Below are 20328 nucleotides of genomic sequence, written 5' to 3'. Positions count from 1 at the left end.
GGGAAAGGAGAGTCAGGAAGTGAGGATATTTATATTATTTGACATATTATTTGATAGCATGTCAACTTTTGTGGGTGTGTGTGTGTGTGGGTGGGTGTTGGATCAGTGACAGGTGGCGCTGGGGAGTTACCACGGCGAGCGGCTGGCTGGCTGCAGTGTTTTGGTCAGCACTGGTCAGTCTTGCCCTACACGCTCTATTAACCAGTGTTTCCGTCTTCCCGACACCTTCTTCCTGCACCAAGCACCGTCAAGTATCACCAGAGAGGCACGAGTACGTAAGGTGAGTCCAGCGGGGCCAGTCTCTCCTCAGTCAGCCTTTACTGCCTTCACAACACCCTAATCCTCCCTGTAGTGCCTTGTATTCGTTTATTTAGGATTCATTATTCGTTATTTAGTTGTTTTAGGGGTTAATTATTTATATTTAGGTTTTGTTTACGTCTGAGTCTGGAAAGAGTTGGAAATTTATTCAAATATTTAATGTTCGCCAATATGTAAACAAGCCGTCAGCTGTGTTATTAGCCATTATTTGCCTCGTCTCTCACTTATTGTAAGCCTAACATATCACAAGATGGATCCACATGTCTAGCCTTCATATCCGCTGGTCAGATATATCCGTCATTGCCTGGTTTTGGTGTTATATAGGAATAAATAAGGCAACATGGCCGCTGGCTCCCCCACTGAGGTCGCCCCCGACGGCCGCCATGATGGACTGGCACCTGTTCCGGCTTGTTGGTTCCAATATTTTTTTTATTTTTCTGAATTAATTTATTTGGCTTGTATAGTAAGATTTTATGGTTTCTAAAAATATTTCGTTGCTTTTGAAGTGTTTTTCTTGCTTCAGTTAAGTAAATGTGCTGAATTTGGTGTTGTTTTTTTTATGTAAATAAGGGGCAGTTTGTACGGTGAAATTTACCCAACCTGGTTTTTTGGCTTTTTTATTTGAGGCTTTAATGAAGATTTTATTGCTTCAAAAAATCGTTTATGATTTTTAAAGTATGTTGCGTTCCTGTTGAGTTAAGTATGTGGAATTTGAATAGGCTTATTGTCCTGTTGAAAGTGGTGATTTTGTCATTTTTTAGCTTCTTTATTTTTTTATTGTAGCTTGTAACTAAGTGTGCATTATTTTAAAAAATAGTTCAGATTTTTTAAAATGATTTTTTACCAGTGTAAAGTAGAATAGGTGGACTTTTCAGTGTTTTTAATGGTGTCAAAATTTCCAACACTTTTTCCATATTTCACATAATATTTCTTTATAACTACTGAGACTGGAGGTGTTTTGATATTGTGAATATTAATTCAAGTAATTGTCAAGTCAGAATATATAATGCATTCGAGCCTAGCTTCGTTTTTTCTATGGGTCAATTTCAAAATTAAATACGTTACGTACGTATGGCAGCGGGGCGCCGGCACCTCGCCTGTGACGTCATCAAGGATTTGGGACTCGGTCTGCTCCAGTGTCTCCTCAATATTTACCGTAATTTCCAGTGTTTTTCAAGTGTTTCCAGCTGTTTCTAAAGTCAGGTGTGTAGATAGTTGTAGTAGAAGGAAGAAAATAAGAGAAATGAAAGAGGAGAAGGAAGAAATAAAAAGAAATGGAGGAGGAGGCAAAACAGGTAAACAATATTTAGCTTAGTTTCCCCTGCTGCGCTGCAGTTCTCTGTAATATTTGGTGTGTTTTGGGTGTTTTACGTGTTTAGGATGTATGTAGGAATATTGTGGGGTGTTTAGAGTGTGTTTTGGTGGTGTTTAGGTGTGTTTTGGGTGTATATTTGCTGTTATCATTGTGTTTTGGGTGAATTTTAGGTGTTTTAAATGTGGTTTAGGATGTTTTTAGTTATATTGTAAGTGGTTTGAGTCGTGTGGGGTGTTTTGAGTATATTGTGGGATGTTTTTGTGTGTTATGGGTGTGTTTGGGGGTATATTGAGGTGTAGTGAGTTTGTTTTGGGTTTATTTTCTGTTTTAAGTGTTTCGGTGAGTTTGGATGTGTGTGTCAGGTCTTTTGAGGTGTATTTGATTGCGTGCAAGTAGTTTTGGGTCTTTAAGGGTATGTTTGTGGCGTATTTGTGGTGTTGAGTGGTGCTTTAAGTGTGTTTTAGATGTTTTGATGTGTTTTGGGTGTGTTTGATGAGTTTTGGGGTGTTGTAGTGTATTTTGGATGTTTTAAATCTTTTGAGTGTGTTTGGATGAGTTTTAGGTATATTGGGGTGTTGTGATGTGTTTTGGTTGTGTTTTGGATGTTTTGAGTGTATTTTCAGTGTGTTTTGGTAAGTTTTGTTGCATGTAGGGATGTTGAGTGATATATATATATATATATATATATATATATATATATATATATATATATATATATATATATATATATATATATATATATATATATATAATGGGAAGGCAATGAGAAGAGGAACAAAAGAACATGGGATGCACCACCTGTGTTCATACCGGGATCTGATGTCAGTTCTTGTGAAGGGCCAGAATGCATATTCCTGAAGTCTGGAAGGAGTCGTCCGCCAGCCTGTATGGACACTAGGCTGTAGCTCCAAAACTAACTGTAGGATTCTCTTTAAAATAGTCTCATTGAGATTCTCGCACAAAATTACTTATACGTAACTTAATCTAACCTAACCTAACCGCTACAAGAGTAAATGGGCCGAAACATTACCAGACTTCGGGAATATGCCTCCAGAGGGATACGGGTTAAGGTTGCTTCACACACATCAGTGCCGTATTCGTTCCGTGCTGTTCTGTGCTTCAGTGTCAGTAAAAAAAAAATTCATCATTTTGGAATTCAGCGGAAGCATTTACACACGTCCGGCGAAGTACCGTGTTTTGACTGAAGTGATTGTTACGTCTCCGTTCCGTGAAATGGAATATCATCGTCACTGGTATTTTAAAAATTTTCACGGATGTCGGACAAGTGTTTGAAATAAAATAGAAGAAATTGAAATGGTGATAAATACTCTTTTTAATTGATGTAATTAATCACATTGTACATTATACTTACCAGAACACACCACATCACACCACACCACATCATAACACACCAAACCATACCACACCACACCACACATCACTGAGCAATGTCATCAAACAGTTTTTGGACATTCTTAAGTACTGGAAAATTTTTGTTTCATCATTAATTAATTCCTCGTACAGAGTAGCAAAATCTCCTTCAGTTTCTCTTTTTCTTCCACGTTTCATGTACCCACATTTCTTTTCTTTATTTTTTGTTAAGCAAGCATCTTGCTCTTCATCAAGAATTATGACAATCATAGCCAACTCCACGTTTGAAAGGATATGTGTGCATAGATGTCACGAAAGCGACATAGATATCACTGACACTATACGATACTAATACGGCACTGATGGGTATGAAACCACCTTTGAGTGTCTATTCAGATAGTGTACCCACTATCTGCCAATTTCACTGGGCCAAAAGCACAATTAGATGATTGTTAAGAAGAAGAAGAACAATAATAATAATAATAATAATAATAATAATAATAATATAATAAAAGGAGTTAAGCCATCTATATAATTATATAGTTAGCTAGATTGAAATTATCATTATTATTGTTATCATCATTATTACATATCAAGGTATTGTGACATTATTATTAATAATATGTTATTATTATTATTATTATTATTATTATTATTATTATTATTATTATTATTATTATTATTATTATTATCATTATTATTATTATTGTTATTATTATTATCATTATCATATTTCAGCTATCCAACATCAGAACAGTATATGAATATGGCAAATGCTGTTTTGACATCATTTCCTGCCATCCTGAGAAACAGTGATCTCGAGGAGCATGAATTGCAGCTGCAATGGAAATTGCGCATCCAGCGCAAGTTTCAGAATTCAAGAAAGAGGCAGGATTCCTCAGTGACTGAGGTGATGTCAAGGAAAAAGAAGATCCCTTGCATAGCGCCAAAAGAGACTACGTGTCCACTGATGTATGGAGTAAAGGCTTACCTTCCACCAAGGCCCCATTCAGAAGATGATGAGTCATTAGAGAGACATAGACAGTGGCTTGCTCTACATTGGATGAATAAAGATCCCGAGTTAGATAAGGTATGTGATATTTGTACGCTTGATTTATCTTTTTTTATATTTCAGAGACTTCTTTACTGGTGTTGTTTAAAAATACCTGCTCTTATGTAAGCAATTTCAATGGTACTGGTGGATAGCTACTGAAAAATGATGCTTATATATATATATATATATATATATATATATATATATATATATATATATATATATATATATATATATATATATATATATATATATATATACATACATATATATATATATATATATATATATATATATATATATATATATATATATATATATATATATATATATATATATATATATATATACATACATACATACATATATATATATATATATATATATATATATATATATATATATATATATATATATATATATATATATATATATATGAGGGAGAGAGGGAGGCTGGCGGGACAGTCAACTTATGAAAATTAATTTTACTTTAATGATTTTCCTCAGGCTGAACGCCTCATGCAGTTGACACTCTCTGAGAGACGCAAAAAAATAATCAATGGGAACATTCTTGTAGCAGAAATCTTGAACTTGTACCCGTGGATTCAGACTTTTGATGGCATAAGTGTGTATATATGTACACTTTATGGATTTTGCTACATATTGTTACTAATTGTCAACTTTATTTGTAGGGCTATAATGTATATAGCTATTTATATTTTATAGTAGGTAATTGATATTTAACTACTGGTACTTCCATTCTCCCTCTCAGGCTCAAAGGCCTCAGTGACGGGAGATAAGCACTCATAACTAAGTACAGTTATTGCAGATGCTCATCTCTGTAACCTTCACTTATAATTATTTGATGCTTATATCTTTACAGATAATCAAGGAGTTCCTGAGATTAGAACCACAAGCGGATGAACCAGACCGAAGAGTAGCAGTTTTGAAAGGGCTGGAGAAATATAGGCTCCCAATAATTGCCATTCTCAAAAAAAGAAAAGCAGTTCCTCTGTATATGGAAACCTTACTTGAACTCTATGACCACGATGAAAGTCAATGCAAGTAATGTCTAGTTCAATTTGTTCATTTCAGTAGCTGGTAGCAATTTAATATATGTATCGTTTCATCATTAGCAATGCATCTTTCACTTTTATAAGCCTAGTATTCATGAAACTATGCTGCATGCAAAAGCCAAACATTGTATTAAGCATGACCTATCTAACTGTAATGCTTGCACCAATTTCTATAAAGGTACTAATTTAATTGTTAAATTCCTGCTCTTCTATCAAATTTTTGGCTGAGTGCTATGGCTAAATAATTGTTTGCAGCATAAGTGATGTTAAAGATTTTAATAGGTGTAAAGCATCTCTCTCTCTCTCTCTCTCTCTCTCTCTCTCTCTCTCTCTCTCTCTCTCTCTCTCTCTCTCTCTCTCTCGTAAGGAAAGACATTATTTCTAGTGTAAATAAACCCAATAGGTTGTCCAATTTGAAATTTAAAATGTAAATATTATCAATCTTTTTAGAAATGTTAGCTGCATCCTCTCTTCCCTTGCAGTCCAATAAGACAGGTCACTAATTCGTGTGGAGATAGAATTCTTGGAGTCACCTTTGCTGGCACTAGTGCAAGTGCAAACAGTCTGATAAAGGTTTCTTCCATGGTTGTGATGAAGTTCAGGACTTCTCACACTGTTCTGGTGGATATGATGAGAAGAATCGGGAGTTCGGAACATCAGTGCGTTATGTCGGGGCATGTAGGTTCGGCTGGGGTTTTCTTTCTTTCTTTCTTTCTTTTTTTTTCGATCATTACTCATCATATTCTTACGAGGACTTGCTAGACAAAGCATTATTGCATTATGATATTACCCAAAGAGTGTCTCAAGTAAAAAACATAACCGCATACTCGTACAAAAGATTTGCTGCTGTGACACAAAGGACAAAAATCATTAGTATACTGGTCGTTCTGAGCATTCAATCAAAATGCTTGTCATTCATATAATTAGTAGAACCATCGAGGAGCTTTATTTTTGTTAATTCTTATGTGATAAAGCAATAATTACAGGAGACTTTTAAAAGATTGGTACTCAAATTAGTGGACTTTCCTATTGGATGTGACCATATCTTCACTTTTTCCTTACACAGTTAATTTTCTTTTGTTTATTTGATTTACTTATTATCATATTTATTTATATATTTATTTATTTGCACCAGATGCTTGCTTAGTTATATTGGGGTTACTTCACCTACTTGGAGAAAGGAAAGACTCCATTTTTACTAAGGTTAAATTTCAGTACCTTTGATTTTAGAGTGGTGTGTATATATTGAAATTTCTGAATATATTATCACCTTAAGATATACATCTACATATAAATTTTATTTTAATGTCAAAATGTTATTAATGTTTACACTATTATTTCTTCCTTAAGGTACCAGAAGAAGAACTAAGAACAGGGCAGTCTAGTGTGTATTTGATGGTGCACCTGTAGCTGAACCAACATGTATTTCTGTGGCTGTAGTCTCATTGGTAGCAGGGCTTTGTGTTTAATATTGAACACCCAAAAAATTGTGAACATTTCCTCCGTTTCACAACATCCCATCTCTTAGGTATCAAGTATGACAAAGGTAACACTTCAAAAACAAGATCTCTACTTGTAAAACTCAATGAAGTAAAGACAGAATTGAGCTACAAAAATGCATAAATCTGCTTCCAAATATATTCAACTCCACACATAATGCCTCTCTCTCTCTCTCTCTCTCTCTCTCTCTCTCTCTTTCTCTCTCTCTCTCTCTCTCTCTCTCTCTCTCTCTCTCTCTCTCTCTCTCTCTCTCTCTCTCTCTCTCTCTCTCTCTCTCTCTCTCTCTCTCTCTCTCTCTCTCTCTCTCTCTCTCTCTGTCTCCAAATTGGGAAGTATTCTTCATGTACCATATGATGCATATATATATATATATATATATATATATATATATATATATATATATATATATATATATATATATATATATATATATATATATATTTTTTTTTTATGCATTTTTTACCTTTTTTTTTTATTTCTCTATGTTATTGCAAGTGATACGTGAAGCTTCTTTATTACTGTTCTGAGCATTTCTGTAGATTTGTTTAGTTAGTATATCCCATAGAAATACTCATTTTCTTTTTTTGTGTGGCTTTAAAGGATTAATGGTGACATATGGATATGATCTGGGTTAAAAGCTTGTACAAATAAGGTTAAATGTCTATTTTTGCACTGGTTGTTTCCCTAAGTTTCTTAAAAGTACTGTGATATAAATGATTAGCAGTGGACTAATTAATTATTCTTTACAGGGTCTGTAACTCTTTACATTTAATTTATGTTAACTTTACTTACATATTTTTTCCTTTAGTTTATGAATGGGAGGAAGATTTAATATTCATATCTTAAGAGATGCTTACTTTCTTTTCCACATTGCAAGTTTTAGTGATTAATACTCACAAATGTATATTATTTACTTAATGGCTTGTGAAAACAGGTTGTTTTTGTGTTGTTGTTTTTTTTTCTCATGCTAGGTAGGATGAAGTGTTGCTAATGGAGTTTATTTTTTACATCTGTTTTATATATCATAACAGTTTTGAGGGGAGCTTTCTGTTAAATGTTCAAGTGAAAAGCATATTATACTATAGATGATAAAAATTATAGTGTTTATTTTTATTTATTTTTTTTTTAATGCAATGAAATGGAGGGAACATTTAATTGTATATGAATATATTGAATTTATTACCTATTCTTTCCCTAACCTTGAGACAGCAGTAGCTAGCTGCTAGTATTAAAGGTACTAATGATTCATCATCTGCCTAAGAAAGACTAACTAATTAGTTATTTAATTGACTGGCCTATGATCCACTTTACTAATGTGGTTAGTAGAAGCAGTGAACAGTACGAAGGCATTAGTCAGATATATTTGAGTAAGACCATACTCAGGTTGAGTGCTCAGTTACTCACAAATTGACTAACATTATGTTAGTCACTGTGACTAATGCTGCCACTCGTTCTAGACCCCATGGGTTTTACTAAGAAAAGTTGGTCAGCACGACTAACTTTGGTTTTGTGTGATATATAAAGGTACTAGGCCTTGCTGGCGCCCGAGAGTGTAAGAAAGGCAGGAAAAGTGAGTGGCGAGTGTGTGGGGCGACACTGTACCCTCCCCACGGTTTTGGAGGACAAAGTGAAAGATGGAGGCAGAAGGAAGGGCCAGTGAGCTGCGTATGCTTGACCTCTGAGTGGACGTAGGGAAAAAAAAATGACACGTTTCGGAAATAACTTGTATCATAAGTAGAGAACGTGCATCCCGTTAAGCAGCCGCGCATTGCAAGGCCACGAGAGTACGTGGTATGATCGCAAGTGACACGTCCGGAAATCAGCGTTTAATTGCGTGTGTCTTAATAGAAAAAAATAGCTGATTTCCAAATCATACATCAAAGTATGACCTCGTCTAGTTCAGGAGAGTCCTTCGTATAAATGCACTGGTGTGTGTATGTGTGTGTGAGCGTTATTGCTAGTTATCTCTCTCTCTCTCTCTCTCTCTCTCTCTCTCTCTCTCTCTCTCTCTCTGTCAGTAGTTGCACAGGTCTTCAAGGGTATTTTTACGGTTTTAGTGACAGATTAACAACATTTCTACATTAATAACAGGAGAAACACCATTGAAAACCCTGATAATCATCTTTATAGCTTTGAAAAACAGTCGTGAGGAGAGAGAGAGAGGGAGAGAGTAGGAGCATTTCAGTTGAGCCTATTCTGCCCTGGTTCGTGTTGGCTGCGGTGACACGGTGCCGCACTGAGTGAAGATTGCGTTCATAATCACCTATCGGGGGTGGAGTGGGGAAAGGAGAGTCAGGAAGTGAGGATATTTATATTATTTGACATATTATTTGATAGCATGTCAACTTTTGTGGGTGTGTGTGTGTGTGGGTGGGTGTTGGATCAGTGACAGGTGGCGCTGGGGAGTTACCACGGCGAGCGGCTGGCTGGCTGCAGTGTTTTGGTCAGCACTGGTCAGTCTTGCCCTACACGCTCTATTAACCAGTGTTTCCGTCTTCCCGACACCTTCTTCCTGCACCAAGCACCGTCAAGTATCACCAGAGAGGCACGAGTACGTAAGGTGAGTCCAGCGGGGCCAGTCTCTCCTCAGTCAGCCTTTACTGCCTTCACAACACCCTAATCCTCCCTGTAGTGCCTTGTATTCGTTTATTTAGGATTCATTATTCGTTATTTAGTTGTTTTAGGGGTTAATTATTTATATTTAGGTTTTGTTTACGTCTGAGTCTGGAAAGAGTTGGAAATTTATTCAAATATTTAATGTTCGCCAATATGTAAACAAGCCGTCAGCTGTGTTATTAGCCATTATTTGCCTCGTCTCTCACTTATTGTAAGCCTAACATATCACAAGATGGATCCACATGTCTAGCCTTCATATCCGCTGGTCAGATATATCCGTCATTGCCTGGTTTTGGTGTTATATAGGAATAAATAAGGCAACATGGCCGCTGGCTCCCCCACTGAGGTCGCCCCCGACGGCCGCCATGATGGACTGGCACCTGTTCCGGCTTGTTGGTTCCAATATTTTTTTTATTTTTCTGAATTAATTTATTTGGCTTGTATAGTAAGATTTTATGGTTTCTAAAAATATTTCGTTGCTTTTGAAGTGTTTTTCTTGCTTCAGTTAAGTAAATGTGCTGAATTTGGTGTTGTTTTTTTATGTAAATAAGGGGCAGTTTGTACGGTGAAATTTACCCAACCTGGTTTTTTGGCTTTTTTATTTGAGGCTTTAATGAAGATTTTATTGCTTCAAAAAATCGTTTATGATTTTTAAAGTATGTTGCGTTCCTGTTGAGTTAAGTATGTGGAATTTGAATAGGCTTATTGTCCTGTTGAAAGTGGTGATTTTGTCATTTTTTAGCTTCTTTATTTTTTTATTGTAGCTTGTAACTAAGTGTGCATTATTTTAAAAAATAGTTCAGATTTTTTAAAATGATTTTTTACCAGTGTAAAGTAGAATAGGTGGACTTTTCAGTGTTTTTAATGGTGTCAAAATTTCCAACACTTTTTCCATATTTCACATAATATTTCTTTATAACTACTGAGACTGGAGGTGTTTTGATATTGTGAATATTAATTCAAGTAATTGTCAAGTCAGAATATATAATGCATTCGAGCCTAGCTTCGTTTTTTCTATGGGTCAATTTCAAAATTAAATACGTTACGTACGTATGGCAGCGGGGCGCCGGCACCTCGCCTGTGACGTCATCAAGGATTCGGGACTCGGTCTGCTCCAGTGTCTCCTCAATATTTACCGTAATTTCCAGTGTTTTTCAAGTGTTTCCAGCTGTTTCTAAAGTCAGGCGTGTAGATAGTTGTAGTAGAAGGAAGAAAATAAGAGAAATGAAAGAGGAGAAGGAAGAAATAAAAAGAAATGGAGGAGGAGGCAAAACAGGTAAACAATATTTAGCTTAGTTTCCCCTGCTGCGCTGCAGTTCTCTGTAATATTTGGTGTGTTTTGGGTGTTTTACGTGTTTAGGATGTATGTAGGAATATTGTGGGGTGTTTAGAGTGTGTTTTGGTGGTGTTTAGGTGTGTTTTGGGTGTATATTTGCTGTTATCATTGTGTTTTGGGTGAATTTTAGGTGTTTTAAATGTGGTTTAGGATGTTTTTAGTTATATTGTAAGTGGTTTGAGTCGTGTGGGGTGTTTTGAGTATATTGTGGGATGTTTTTGTGTGTTATGGGTGTGTTTGGGGGTATATTGAGGTGTAGTGAGTTTGTTTTGGGTTTATTTTCTGTTTTAAGTGTTTCGGTGAGTTTGGATGTGTGTGTCAGGTCTTTTGAGGTGTATTTGATTGCGTGCAAGTAGTTTTGGGTCTTTAAGGGTATGTTTGTGGCGTATTTGTGGTGTTGAGTGGTGCTTTAAGTGTGTTTTGGATGTTTTGATGTGTTTTGGGTGTGTTTGATGAGTTTTGGGGTGTTGTAGTGTATTTTGGATGTTTTAAATCTTTTGAGTGTGTTTGGATGAGTTTTAGGTATATTGGGGTGTTGTGATGTGTTTTGGTTGTGTTTTGGATGTTTTGAGTGTATTTTCAGTGTGTTTTGGTAAGTTTTGTTGCATGTAGGGATGTTGAGTGATATATATATATATATATATATATATATATATATATATATATATATATATATATATATATATATATATATATAATGGGAAGGCAATGAGAAGAGGAACAAAAGAACATGGGATGCACCACCTGTGTTCATACCGGGATCTGATGTCAGTTCTTGTGAAGGGCCAGAATGCATATTCCTGAAGTCTGGAAGGAGTCGTCCGCCAGCCTGTATGGACACTAGGCTGTAGCTCCAAAACTAACTGTAGGATTCTCTCTAAAATAGTTTCATTGAGATTCTCGCACAAAATTACTTATACGTAACTTAATCTAACCTAACCTAACCGCTACAAGAGTAAATGGGCCGAAACATTACCAGACTTCGGGAATATGCCTCCAGAGGGATACGGGTTAAGGTCGCTTCACACACATCAGTGCCGGATTCGTTCCGTGCTGTTCTGTGCTTCAGTGTCAATAAAAAAAAAAAATTCATCATTTTGGAATTCAGCATAAGCATTTACACACGTCCAGCGAAGTACCGTGTTTTGACTGAAGTGATTGTTACGTCTCCGTTCCGTGAAATGGAATATCGTCGTCACTGGTATTTTAAAAATTTTCACGGATGTCGGACAAGTGTTTGAAATAAAATAGAAGAAATTGAAATGGTGATAAATACACTTTTTAATTGATGTAATTAATCACATTGTACATTATACTTACCAGAACACATCACATCACACCACACTACATCATAACACACCACAGCATACCACACCACACCACACATCACTGAGCAATGTCATCAAACAGTTTTTGGACATTCTTAAGTACTGGAAAATTTTTGTTTCATCATTAATTAATTCCTCGTACAGAGTAGCAAAATCTCCTTCAGTTTCTCTTTTTCTTCCACGTTTCATGTATCCACATTTCTTTTCTTTATTTTTTGTTAAGCAAGCATCTTGCTCTTCATCAAGAATTATGACAATCATAGCCAACTCCACGTCTGAAAGGATATGTGTGCATAGATGTCACGAAAGCGACATGGATATCACTGACACTATACGATACTAATACGGCACTGATGGGTATGAAACCACCTTTGAGTGTACTATTCAGATAGTGTACCCACTATCTGCCAATTCCACTGGGACAAAAGCACAATTAGGTGATTGTTAAGAACAACAACAATAATAATAATAATAATAATAATATAATAAAAGGAGTTAAGCCATCTATATAGTTAGCTAGATTGATATTATCATTATTATTGTTATCATCATTATTACATATCAAGGTATTGTGACATTATTAATAATAATATGTTATTATTATTATTATTATTATTATTATTATTATTATTATTATTATTATTATTATTATTATCATTATCATATTTCAGCTATCCAACATCAGAACAGTATATGAATATGGCAAATGCTGTTTTGACATCATTTCCTGCCATCCTGAGAAACAGTGATCTCGAGGAGCATGAATTGCAGCTGCAATGGAAATTGCGCATCCAGCGCAAGTTTCAGAATTCAAGAAAGAGGCAGGATTCCTCAGTCACTGAGGTGATGTCAAGGAAAAAGAAGATCCCTTGCATAGCGCCAAAAGAGACTACGTGTCCACTGATGTATGGAGTAAAGGCTTACCTTCCACCAAGGCCCCATTCAGAAGATGATGAGTCATTAGAGAGACATAGACAGTGGCTTGCTCTACACTGGATGAATAAAGATCCCGAGTTAGATAAGGTATGTGATATTTGTACGCTTGATTTATCTTTTTTTATATTTCAGAGACTTCTTTACTGGTGTTGTTTAAAAATACCTGCTCTTATGTAAGCAATTTCAATGGTACTGGTGGATAGCTACTGAAAAATGATGCTTATATATATATATATATATATATATATATATATATATATATATATATATATATATATATATATATATATATATATATATATATATATATATATGAGGGAGAGAGGGAGGCTGGCGGGACAGTCAACTTATGAAAATTAATTTTACTTTAATGATTTTCCTCAGGCTGAACGCCTCATGCAGTTGACACTCTCTGAGAGACGCAAAAAAATAATCAATGGGAACATTCTTGTAGCAGAAATCCTGAACTTGTACCCGTGGATTCAGACTTTTGATGGCATAAGTGTGTATATATGTACACTTTATGGATTTTGCTACATATTGTTACTAATTGTCAACTTTATTTGTAGGGCTATAATGTATATAGCTATTTATATTTTATAGTAGGTAATTGATATTTAACTACTGGTACTTCCATTCTCCCTTTCAGGCTCAAAGGCCTCAGTGACGGGAGATAAGCACTCATAACTAAGTACAGTTATTGCAGATGCTCATCTCTGTAACCTTCACTTATAATTATTTGATGCTTATATCTTTACAGATAATCAAGGAGTTCCTGAGATTAGAACCACAAGCGGATGAACCAGACCGAAGAGTAGCAGTTTTGAAAGGGCTGGAGAAATATAGGCTCCCAATAATTGCCATTCTCAAAAAAAGAAAAGCAGTTCCTCTGTATATGGAAACCTTACTTGAACTCTATGACCACGATGAAAGTCAATGCAAGTAATGTCTAGTTCAATTTGTTCATTTCAGTAGCTGGTAGCAATTTAATATATGTATCGTTTCATCATTAGCAATGCATCTTTCACTTTTATAAGCCTAGTATTCATGAAACTATGCTGCATGCAAAAACCAAACATTGTATTAAGCATGACCTATCTAACTGTAATGCTTGCACCAATTTCTATAAAGGTACTAATTTAATTGTTAAATTCCTGCTCTTCTATCAAATTTTTGGCTGAGTGCTATGGCTAAATAATTGTTTGCAGCATAAGTGATGTTAAAGATTTTAATAGGTGTAAAGCATCTCTCTCTCTCTCTCTCTCTCTCTCTCTCTCTCTCTCTCTCTCTCTCTCTCTCTCTCTCTCTCTCTCTCGTAAGGAAAGACATTATTTCTAGTGTAAATAAACCCAATAGGCTGTCCAATTTGAAATTTAAAATGTAAATATTATCAATCTTTTTAGAAATGTTAGCTGCATCCTCTTCCCTTGCAGTCCAATAAGACAGGTCACTAATTCATGTGGAGATAGAATTCTTGGAGTCACCTTTGCTGGCACTAGTGCAAGTGCAAACAGTCTGATAAAGGTTTCTTCCATGGTTGTGATGAAGTTCAGGACTTCTCACACTGTTCTGGTGGATATGATGAGAAGAATCGGGAGTTCGGAACATCAGTGCGTTATGTCGGGGCATGTAGGTTCGGCTGGGGTTTTCTTTCTTTCTTTCTTTCTTTTTTTTTTTCGATCATTACTCATCATATTCTTACGAGGACTTGCTAGACAAAGCATTATTGCATTATGATATTACCCAAAGAGTGTCTCAAGTAAAAAACATAACCGCATACTCGTACAAAAGATTTGCTGCTGTGACACAAAGGACAAAAATCATTAGTATACTGGTCGTTCTGAGCATTCAATCAAAATGCTTGTCATTCATATAATTAGTAGAACCATTGAGGAGCTTTATTTTTGTTAATTCTTATGTGATAAAGCAATAATTACAGGAGACTTTTAAAAGATTGGTACTCAAATTAGTGGACTTTCCTATTGGATGTGACCATATCTTCACTTTTTCCTTACACAGTTAATTTTCTTTTGTTTATTTGATTTACTTATTATCATATTTATTTATATATTTATTTATTTGCACCAGATGCTTGCTTAGTTATATTGGGGTTACTTCACCTACTTGGAGAAAGGAAAGACTCCATTTTTACTAAGGTTAAATTTCAGTACCTTTGATTTTAGAGTGGTGTGTATATATTGAAATTTCTGAATATATTATCACCTTAAGATATACATCTACATATAAATTTTATTTTAATGTCAAAATGTTATTAATGTTTATACTATTATTTCTTCCTTAAGGTACCAGAAGAAGAACTAAGAACAGGGCAGTCTAGTGTGTATTTGATGGTGCACCTGTAGCTGAACCAACATGTATTTCTATGGCTGTAGTCTCATTGGTAGCAGGGCTTTGTGTTTAATATTGAACACCCAAAAAATTGTGAACATTTCCTCCGTTTCACAACATCCCATCTCTTAGGTATCAAGTATGACAAAGGTAACACTTCAAAAACAAGATCTCTACTTGTAAAACTCAATGAAGTAAAGACAGAATTGAGCTACAAAAATGCATAAATCTGCTTCCAAATATATTCAACTCCACACATAATGCCTCTCTCTCTCTCTCTCTCTCTCTCTCTCTCTTTCTCTCTCTCTCTCTCTCTCTCTCTCTCTCTCTCTCTCTCTCTCTCTCTCTCTCTCTCTCTCTCTCTCTCTCTCTCTCTCACACACACACACACACACACACACACACACACACACACACACACACACACACACACACACACACACACTAGTCAATTACTAGTTAAAGATTAATCAGTGAAATAAATACATAACATTATGTAAATAAGTTTTCTAAAAGGAAAAGGAAATACTTACTTGTACTTTCCCTTCCCCCCAACCCCAGTATTCATGAAATCTTACTGAATTGTTCTTATGTTATATATATATATATATATATATATATATATATATATATATATATATATATATATATATATATATATATATATATATATATATATATATATATATATATATATATATAATGAATGGAGAATAGACACTCTCTCTCTCTCTCTCTCTCTCTCTCTCTCTCTCTCCTCTCTCTCTCTCTCTCTCTCTCTGTCTCCAAATTGGGAAGTATTCTTCATGTACCATATGATGCATATATATATATATATATATATATATATATATATATATATATATATATATATATATATATATATATATATATATATATATATATATATATATATATATATATTTTTTTTTTTTTTTTTTTTTTTTTTTTAATGCATTTTTTACCTTTTTTTTTATTTCTCTATGTTATTGCAAGTGATACGTGAAGCTTCTTTATTACTGTTCTGAGCATTTCTGTAGATTTGTTTAGTTAGTATATCCCATAGAAATACTCATTTTCTTTTTTTGTGTGGCTTTAAAGGATTAATGGTGACATATGGATATGATCTGGGTTAAAAGCTTGTACAAATAAGGTTAAATGTCTATTTTTGCACTGGTTGTTTCCCTAAGTTTCTTAAAAGTACTGTGATATAAATGATTAGCAGTGGACTAATTAATTATTCTTTACAGGGTCTGTAACTCCTTACATTTAATTTATGTTAACTTTACTTACATATTTTTTCCTTTAGTTTATGAATGGGAGGAAGGTTTAATATTCATATCTTAAGAGATGCTTACTTTCTTTTCCACATTGCAAGTTTTAGTGATTAATACTCACAAATGTATATTATTTACTTAATGGCTTGTGAAAACAGGTTGTTTTTGTGTTGTTTTTTTTTTTTCTCATGCTAGGTAGGATGAAGTGTTGCTAATGGAGTTTATTTTTTTACATCTGTTTTATATATCATTACAGTTTTGAGGGGAGCTTTCTGTTAAATGTTCAAGTGAAAAGCATATTATACTATAGATGATAAAAATTATAGTGTTTATTTTTATTTATTTATTTTTTTAATGCAATGAAATGGAGGGAACATTTAATTGTATATGAATATATTGAATTTATTACCTATTCTTTCCCTAACCTTGAGACAGCAGTAGCTAGCTGCTAGTATTAAAGGTACTAATGATTCATCATCTGCCTAAGAAAGACTAACTAATTAGTTATTTAATTGACTAGCCTATGATCCACTTTACTAATGTGGTTAGTAGAAGCAGTGAACAGTACGAAGGCATTAGTCAGATATATTTGAGTAAGACCATACTCACAGGTTGAGTGCTCAGTTAGTCACAAATTGACTAACATTATGTTAGTCACTGTGACTAATGCTGCCACTCGTTCTAGACCCCATGGGTTTTACTAAGAAAAGTTAGTCAGCACGACTAACTTTGGTTTTGTGTGATATATAAAGGTACTAGGCCTTGCTGGCGCCCGAGAGTGTAAGAAAGGCAGGAAAAGTGAGTGGCGAGTGTGTGGGGCGACACTGTACCCTCCCCACGGTTTTGGAGGACAAAGTGAAAGATGGAGGCAGAAGGAAGGGCCAGTGAGCTGCGTATGCTTGACCTCTGAGTGGACGTAAGGAAAAAAAAAAAATGACACGTTTCGGAAATAACTTGTATCATAAGTAGAGAACGTGCATCCCGTTAAGCAGCCGCGCATTGCAAGGCCACGAGAGTACGTGGTATGATCGCAAGTGACACGTCCGGAAATCAGCGTTTAATTGCGTGTGTCTTAATAGAAAAAAATAGCTGATTTCCAAATCATACATCAAAGTATGACCTCGTCTAGTTCAGGAGAGTCCTTCGTATAAATGCACTGGTGTGTGTATGTGTGTGTGAGCGTTATTGCTAGTTATCTCTCTCTCTCTCTCTCTCTCTCTCTCTCTCTCTCTCTCTGTCAGTAGTTGCACAGGTCTTCAAGGGTATTTTTACGGTTTTAGTGACAGATTAACAACATTTCTACATTAATAACAGGAGAAACACCATTGAAAACCCTGATAATCATCTTTATAGCTTTGAAAAACAGTCGTGAGGAGAGAGAGAGAGGGAGAGAGTAGGAGCATTTCAGTTGAGCCTATTTCTGCCCTGGTTCGTGTTGGCTGCGGTGACACGGTGCCGCACTGAGTGAAGATTGCGTTCATAATCACCTATCGGGGGTGGAGTGGGGAAAGGAGAGTCAGGAAGTGAGGATATTTATATTATTTGACATATTATTTGATAGCATGTCAACTTTTGTGGGTGTGTGTGTGTGGGTGGGTGTTGGATCAGTGACAGGTGGCGCTGGGGAGTTACCACGGCGAGCGGCTGGCTGGCTGCAGTGTTTTGGTCAGCACTGGTCAGTCTTGCCCTACACGCTCTATTAACCAGTGTTTCCGTCTTCCCGACACCTTCTTCCTGCACCAAGCACCGTCAAGTATCACCAGAGAGGCACGAGTACGTAAGGTGAGTCCAGCGGGGCCAGTCTCTCCTCAGTCAGCCTTTACTGCCTTCACAACACCCTAATCCTCCCTGTAGTGCCTTGTATTCGTTTATTTAGGATTCATTATTCGTTATTTAGTTGTTTTAGGGGTTAATTATTTATATTTAGGTTTTGTTTACGTCTGAGTCTGGAAAGAGTTGGAAATTTATTCAAATATTTAATGTTCGCCAATATGTAAACAAGCCGTCAGCTGTGTTATTAGCCATTATTTGCCTCGTCTCTCACTTATTGTAAGCCTAACATATCACAAGATGGATCCACATGTCTAGCCTTCATATCCGCCGATCAGATATATCCGTCATTGCCTGGTTTTGGTGTTATATAGGAATAAATAAGGCAACATGGCCGCTGGCTCCCCCACGGAGGTCGCCCCCGAGGGCCGCCATGATGGACTGGCACCTGTTCCGGCTTGTTGGTTCCAATATTTTTTTTTATTTTTCTGAATTAATTTATTTGGCTTGTATAGTAAGATTTTATGGTTTCTAAAAATATTTCGTTGCTTTTGAAGTGTTTTTCTTGCTTCAGTTAAGTAAATGTGCTGAATTTGGTGTTGTTTTTTTATGTAAATAAGGGGCAGTTTGTACGGTGAAATTTACCCAGCCTGGTTTTTTGGCTTTTTTATTTGAGGCTTTAATGAAGATTTTATTGCTTCAAAAAATCGTTTATGATTTTTAAAGTATGTTGCGTTCCTGTTGAGTTAAGTATGTGGAATTTGAATAGGCTTATTGTCCTGTTGAAAGTGGTGATTTTGTCATTTTTTAGCTTCTTTATTTTTTTATTGTAGCTTGTAACTAAGTGTGCATTATTTTAAAAAATAGTTCAGATTTTTTAAAATGATTTTTTACCAGTGTAAAGTAGAATAGGTGGACTTTTCAGTGTTTTTAATGGTGTCAAAATTTCCAACACTTTTTCCATATTTCACATAATATTTCTTTATAACTACTGAGACTGGAGGTGTTTTGATATTGTGAATATTAATTCAAGTAATTGTCAAGTCAGAATATATAATGCATTTGAGCCTAGCTTCGTTTTTTCTATGGGTCAATTTCAAAATTAAATACGTTACGTACGTATGGCAGCGGGGCGCCGGCACCTCGCCTGTGACGTCATCAAGGATTTGGGACTCGGTCTGCTCCAGTGTCTCCTCAATATTTACCGTAATTTCCAGTGTTTTTCAAGTGTTTCCAGCTGTTTCTAAAGTCAGGCGTGTAGATAGTTGTAGTAGAAGGAAGAAAATAAGAGAAAAATGAAAGAGGAGAAGGAAGAAATAAAAAGAAATGGAGGAGGAGGCAAAACAGGTAAACAATATTTAGCTTAGTTTCCCCTGCTGCGCTGCAGTTCTCTGTAATATTTGGTGTGTTTTGGGTGTTTTACGTGTTTAGGATGTATGTAGGAATATTGTGGGGTGTTTAGAGTGTGTTTTGGTGGTGTTTAGGTGTGTTTTGGGTGTATATTTGCTGTTATCATTGTGTTTTGGGTGAATTTTGGGTGTTTTAAATGTGGTTTAGGATGTTTTTAGTTATATTGTAAGTGGTTTGAGTCGTGTGGGGTGTTTTGAGTATATTGTGGGATGTTTTTGTGTGTTATGGGTGTGTTTGGGGGTATATTGAGGTGTAGTGAGTTTGTTTTGGGTTTATTTTCTGTTTTAAGTGTTTCGGTGAGTTTGGGTGTGTGTGTCAGGTCTTTTGAGGTGTATTTGATTGCGTGCAAGTAGTTTTGGGTCTTTAAGGGTGTGTTTGTGGCGTATTTGTGGTGTTGAGTGGTGCTTTAAGTGTGTTTTGGATGTTTTGATGTGTTTTGGGTGTGTTTGATGAGTTTTGGGGTGTTGTAGTGTATTTTGGATGTTTTAAATCTTTTGAGTACCCACATTTCTTTTCTTTATTTTTTGTTAAGCAAGCATCTTGCTCTTCATCAAGAATTATGACAACCATAGCCAACTCCACGTCTGAAAGGATATGTGTGCATAGATATCACGAAAGCGACATGGATATCACTGACACTATACGATACTAATACGGCACTGATGGGTGTGA

At 35.5% G+C, this 20328-nt stretch overlaps 1 protein-coding gene and 2 long non-coding RNA genes across 3 annotated transcripts in view; all 3 read left to right on the top strand.

The window, feature by feature from the left end:
• Positions 1-3955: 3955 nt before the first annotated feature.
• Positions 3956-6966, top strand: LOC135107032 (uncharacterized). Its single transcript, XR_010271550.1, has 4 exons — positions 3956-4094; positions 4942-5123; positions 6270-6337; positions 6485-6966. It is a non-coding gene; the product is annotated as an uncharacterized LOC135107032 (long non-coding RNA).
• Positions 6967-8165: 1199 nt separating this feature from the next.
• LOC135106702 (uncharacterized) lies at positions 8166-15643 on the top strand. The gene is made up of 5 exons (XR_010271437.1): positions 8166-9194; positions 12586-12937; positions 13611-13792; positions 14939-15006; positions 15154-15643. It is a non-coding gene; the product is annotated as an uncharacterized LOC135106702 (long non-coding RNA).
• A 2459-nt stretch (positions 15644-18102) lies between these two features.
• The window catches only part of LOC135107030 (uncharacterized), a 22396-nt gene continuing 20170 nt past the window's right edge, over positions 18103-20328 (top strand). Inside the window, exon 1 of the mRNA XM_064016599.1 lies at positions 18103-18258. The gene's annotated coding sequence lies outside the window, so the exon portion shown is untranslated. The remainder of the gene's footprint in view (positions 18259-20328) is intronic.

This window comes from Scylla paramamosain, chromosome 14 (assembly GCF_035594125.1).
Source record: "Scylla paramamosain isolate STU-SP2022 chromosome 14, ASM3559412v1, whole genome shotgun sequence".
NCBI lineage: Eukaryota > Metazoa > Arthropoda > Malacostraca > Decapoda > Portunidae > Scylla > Scylla paramamosain.
The sequence above is the reverse complement of the archived record's forward strand: the minus strand, read 5'-3'. Positions and strand labels throughout refer to the sequence as shown.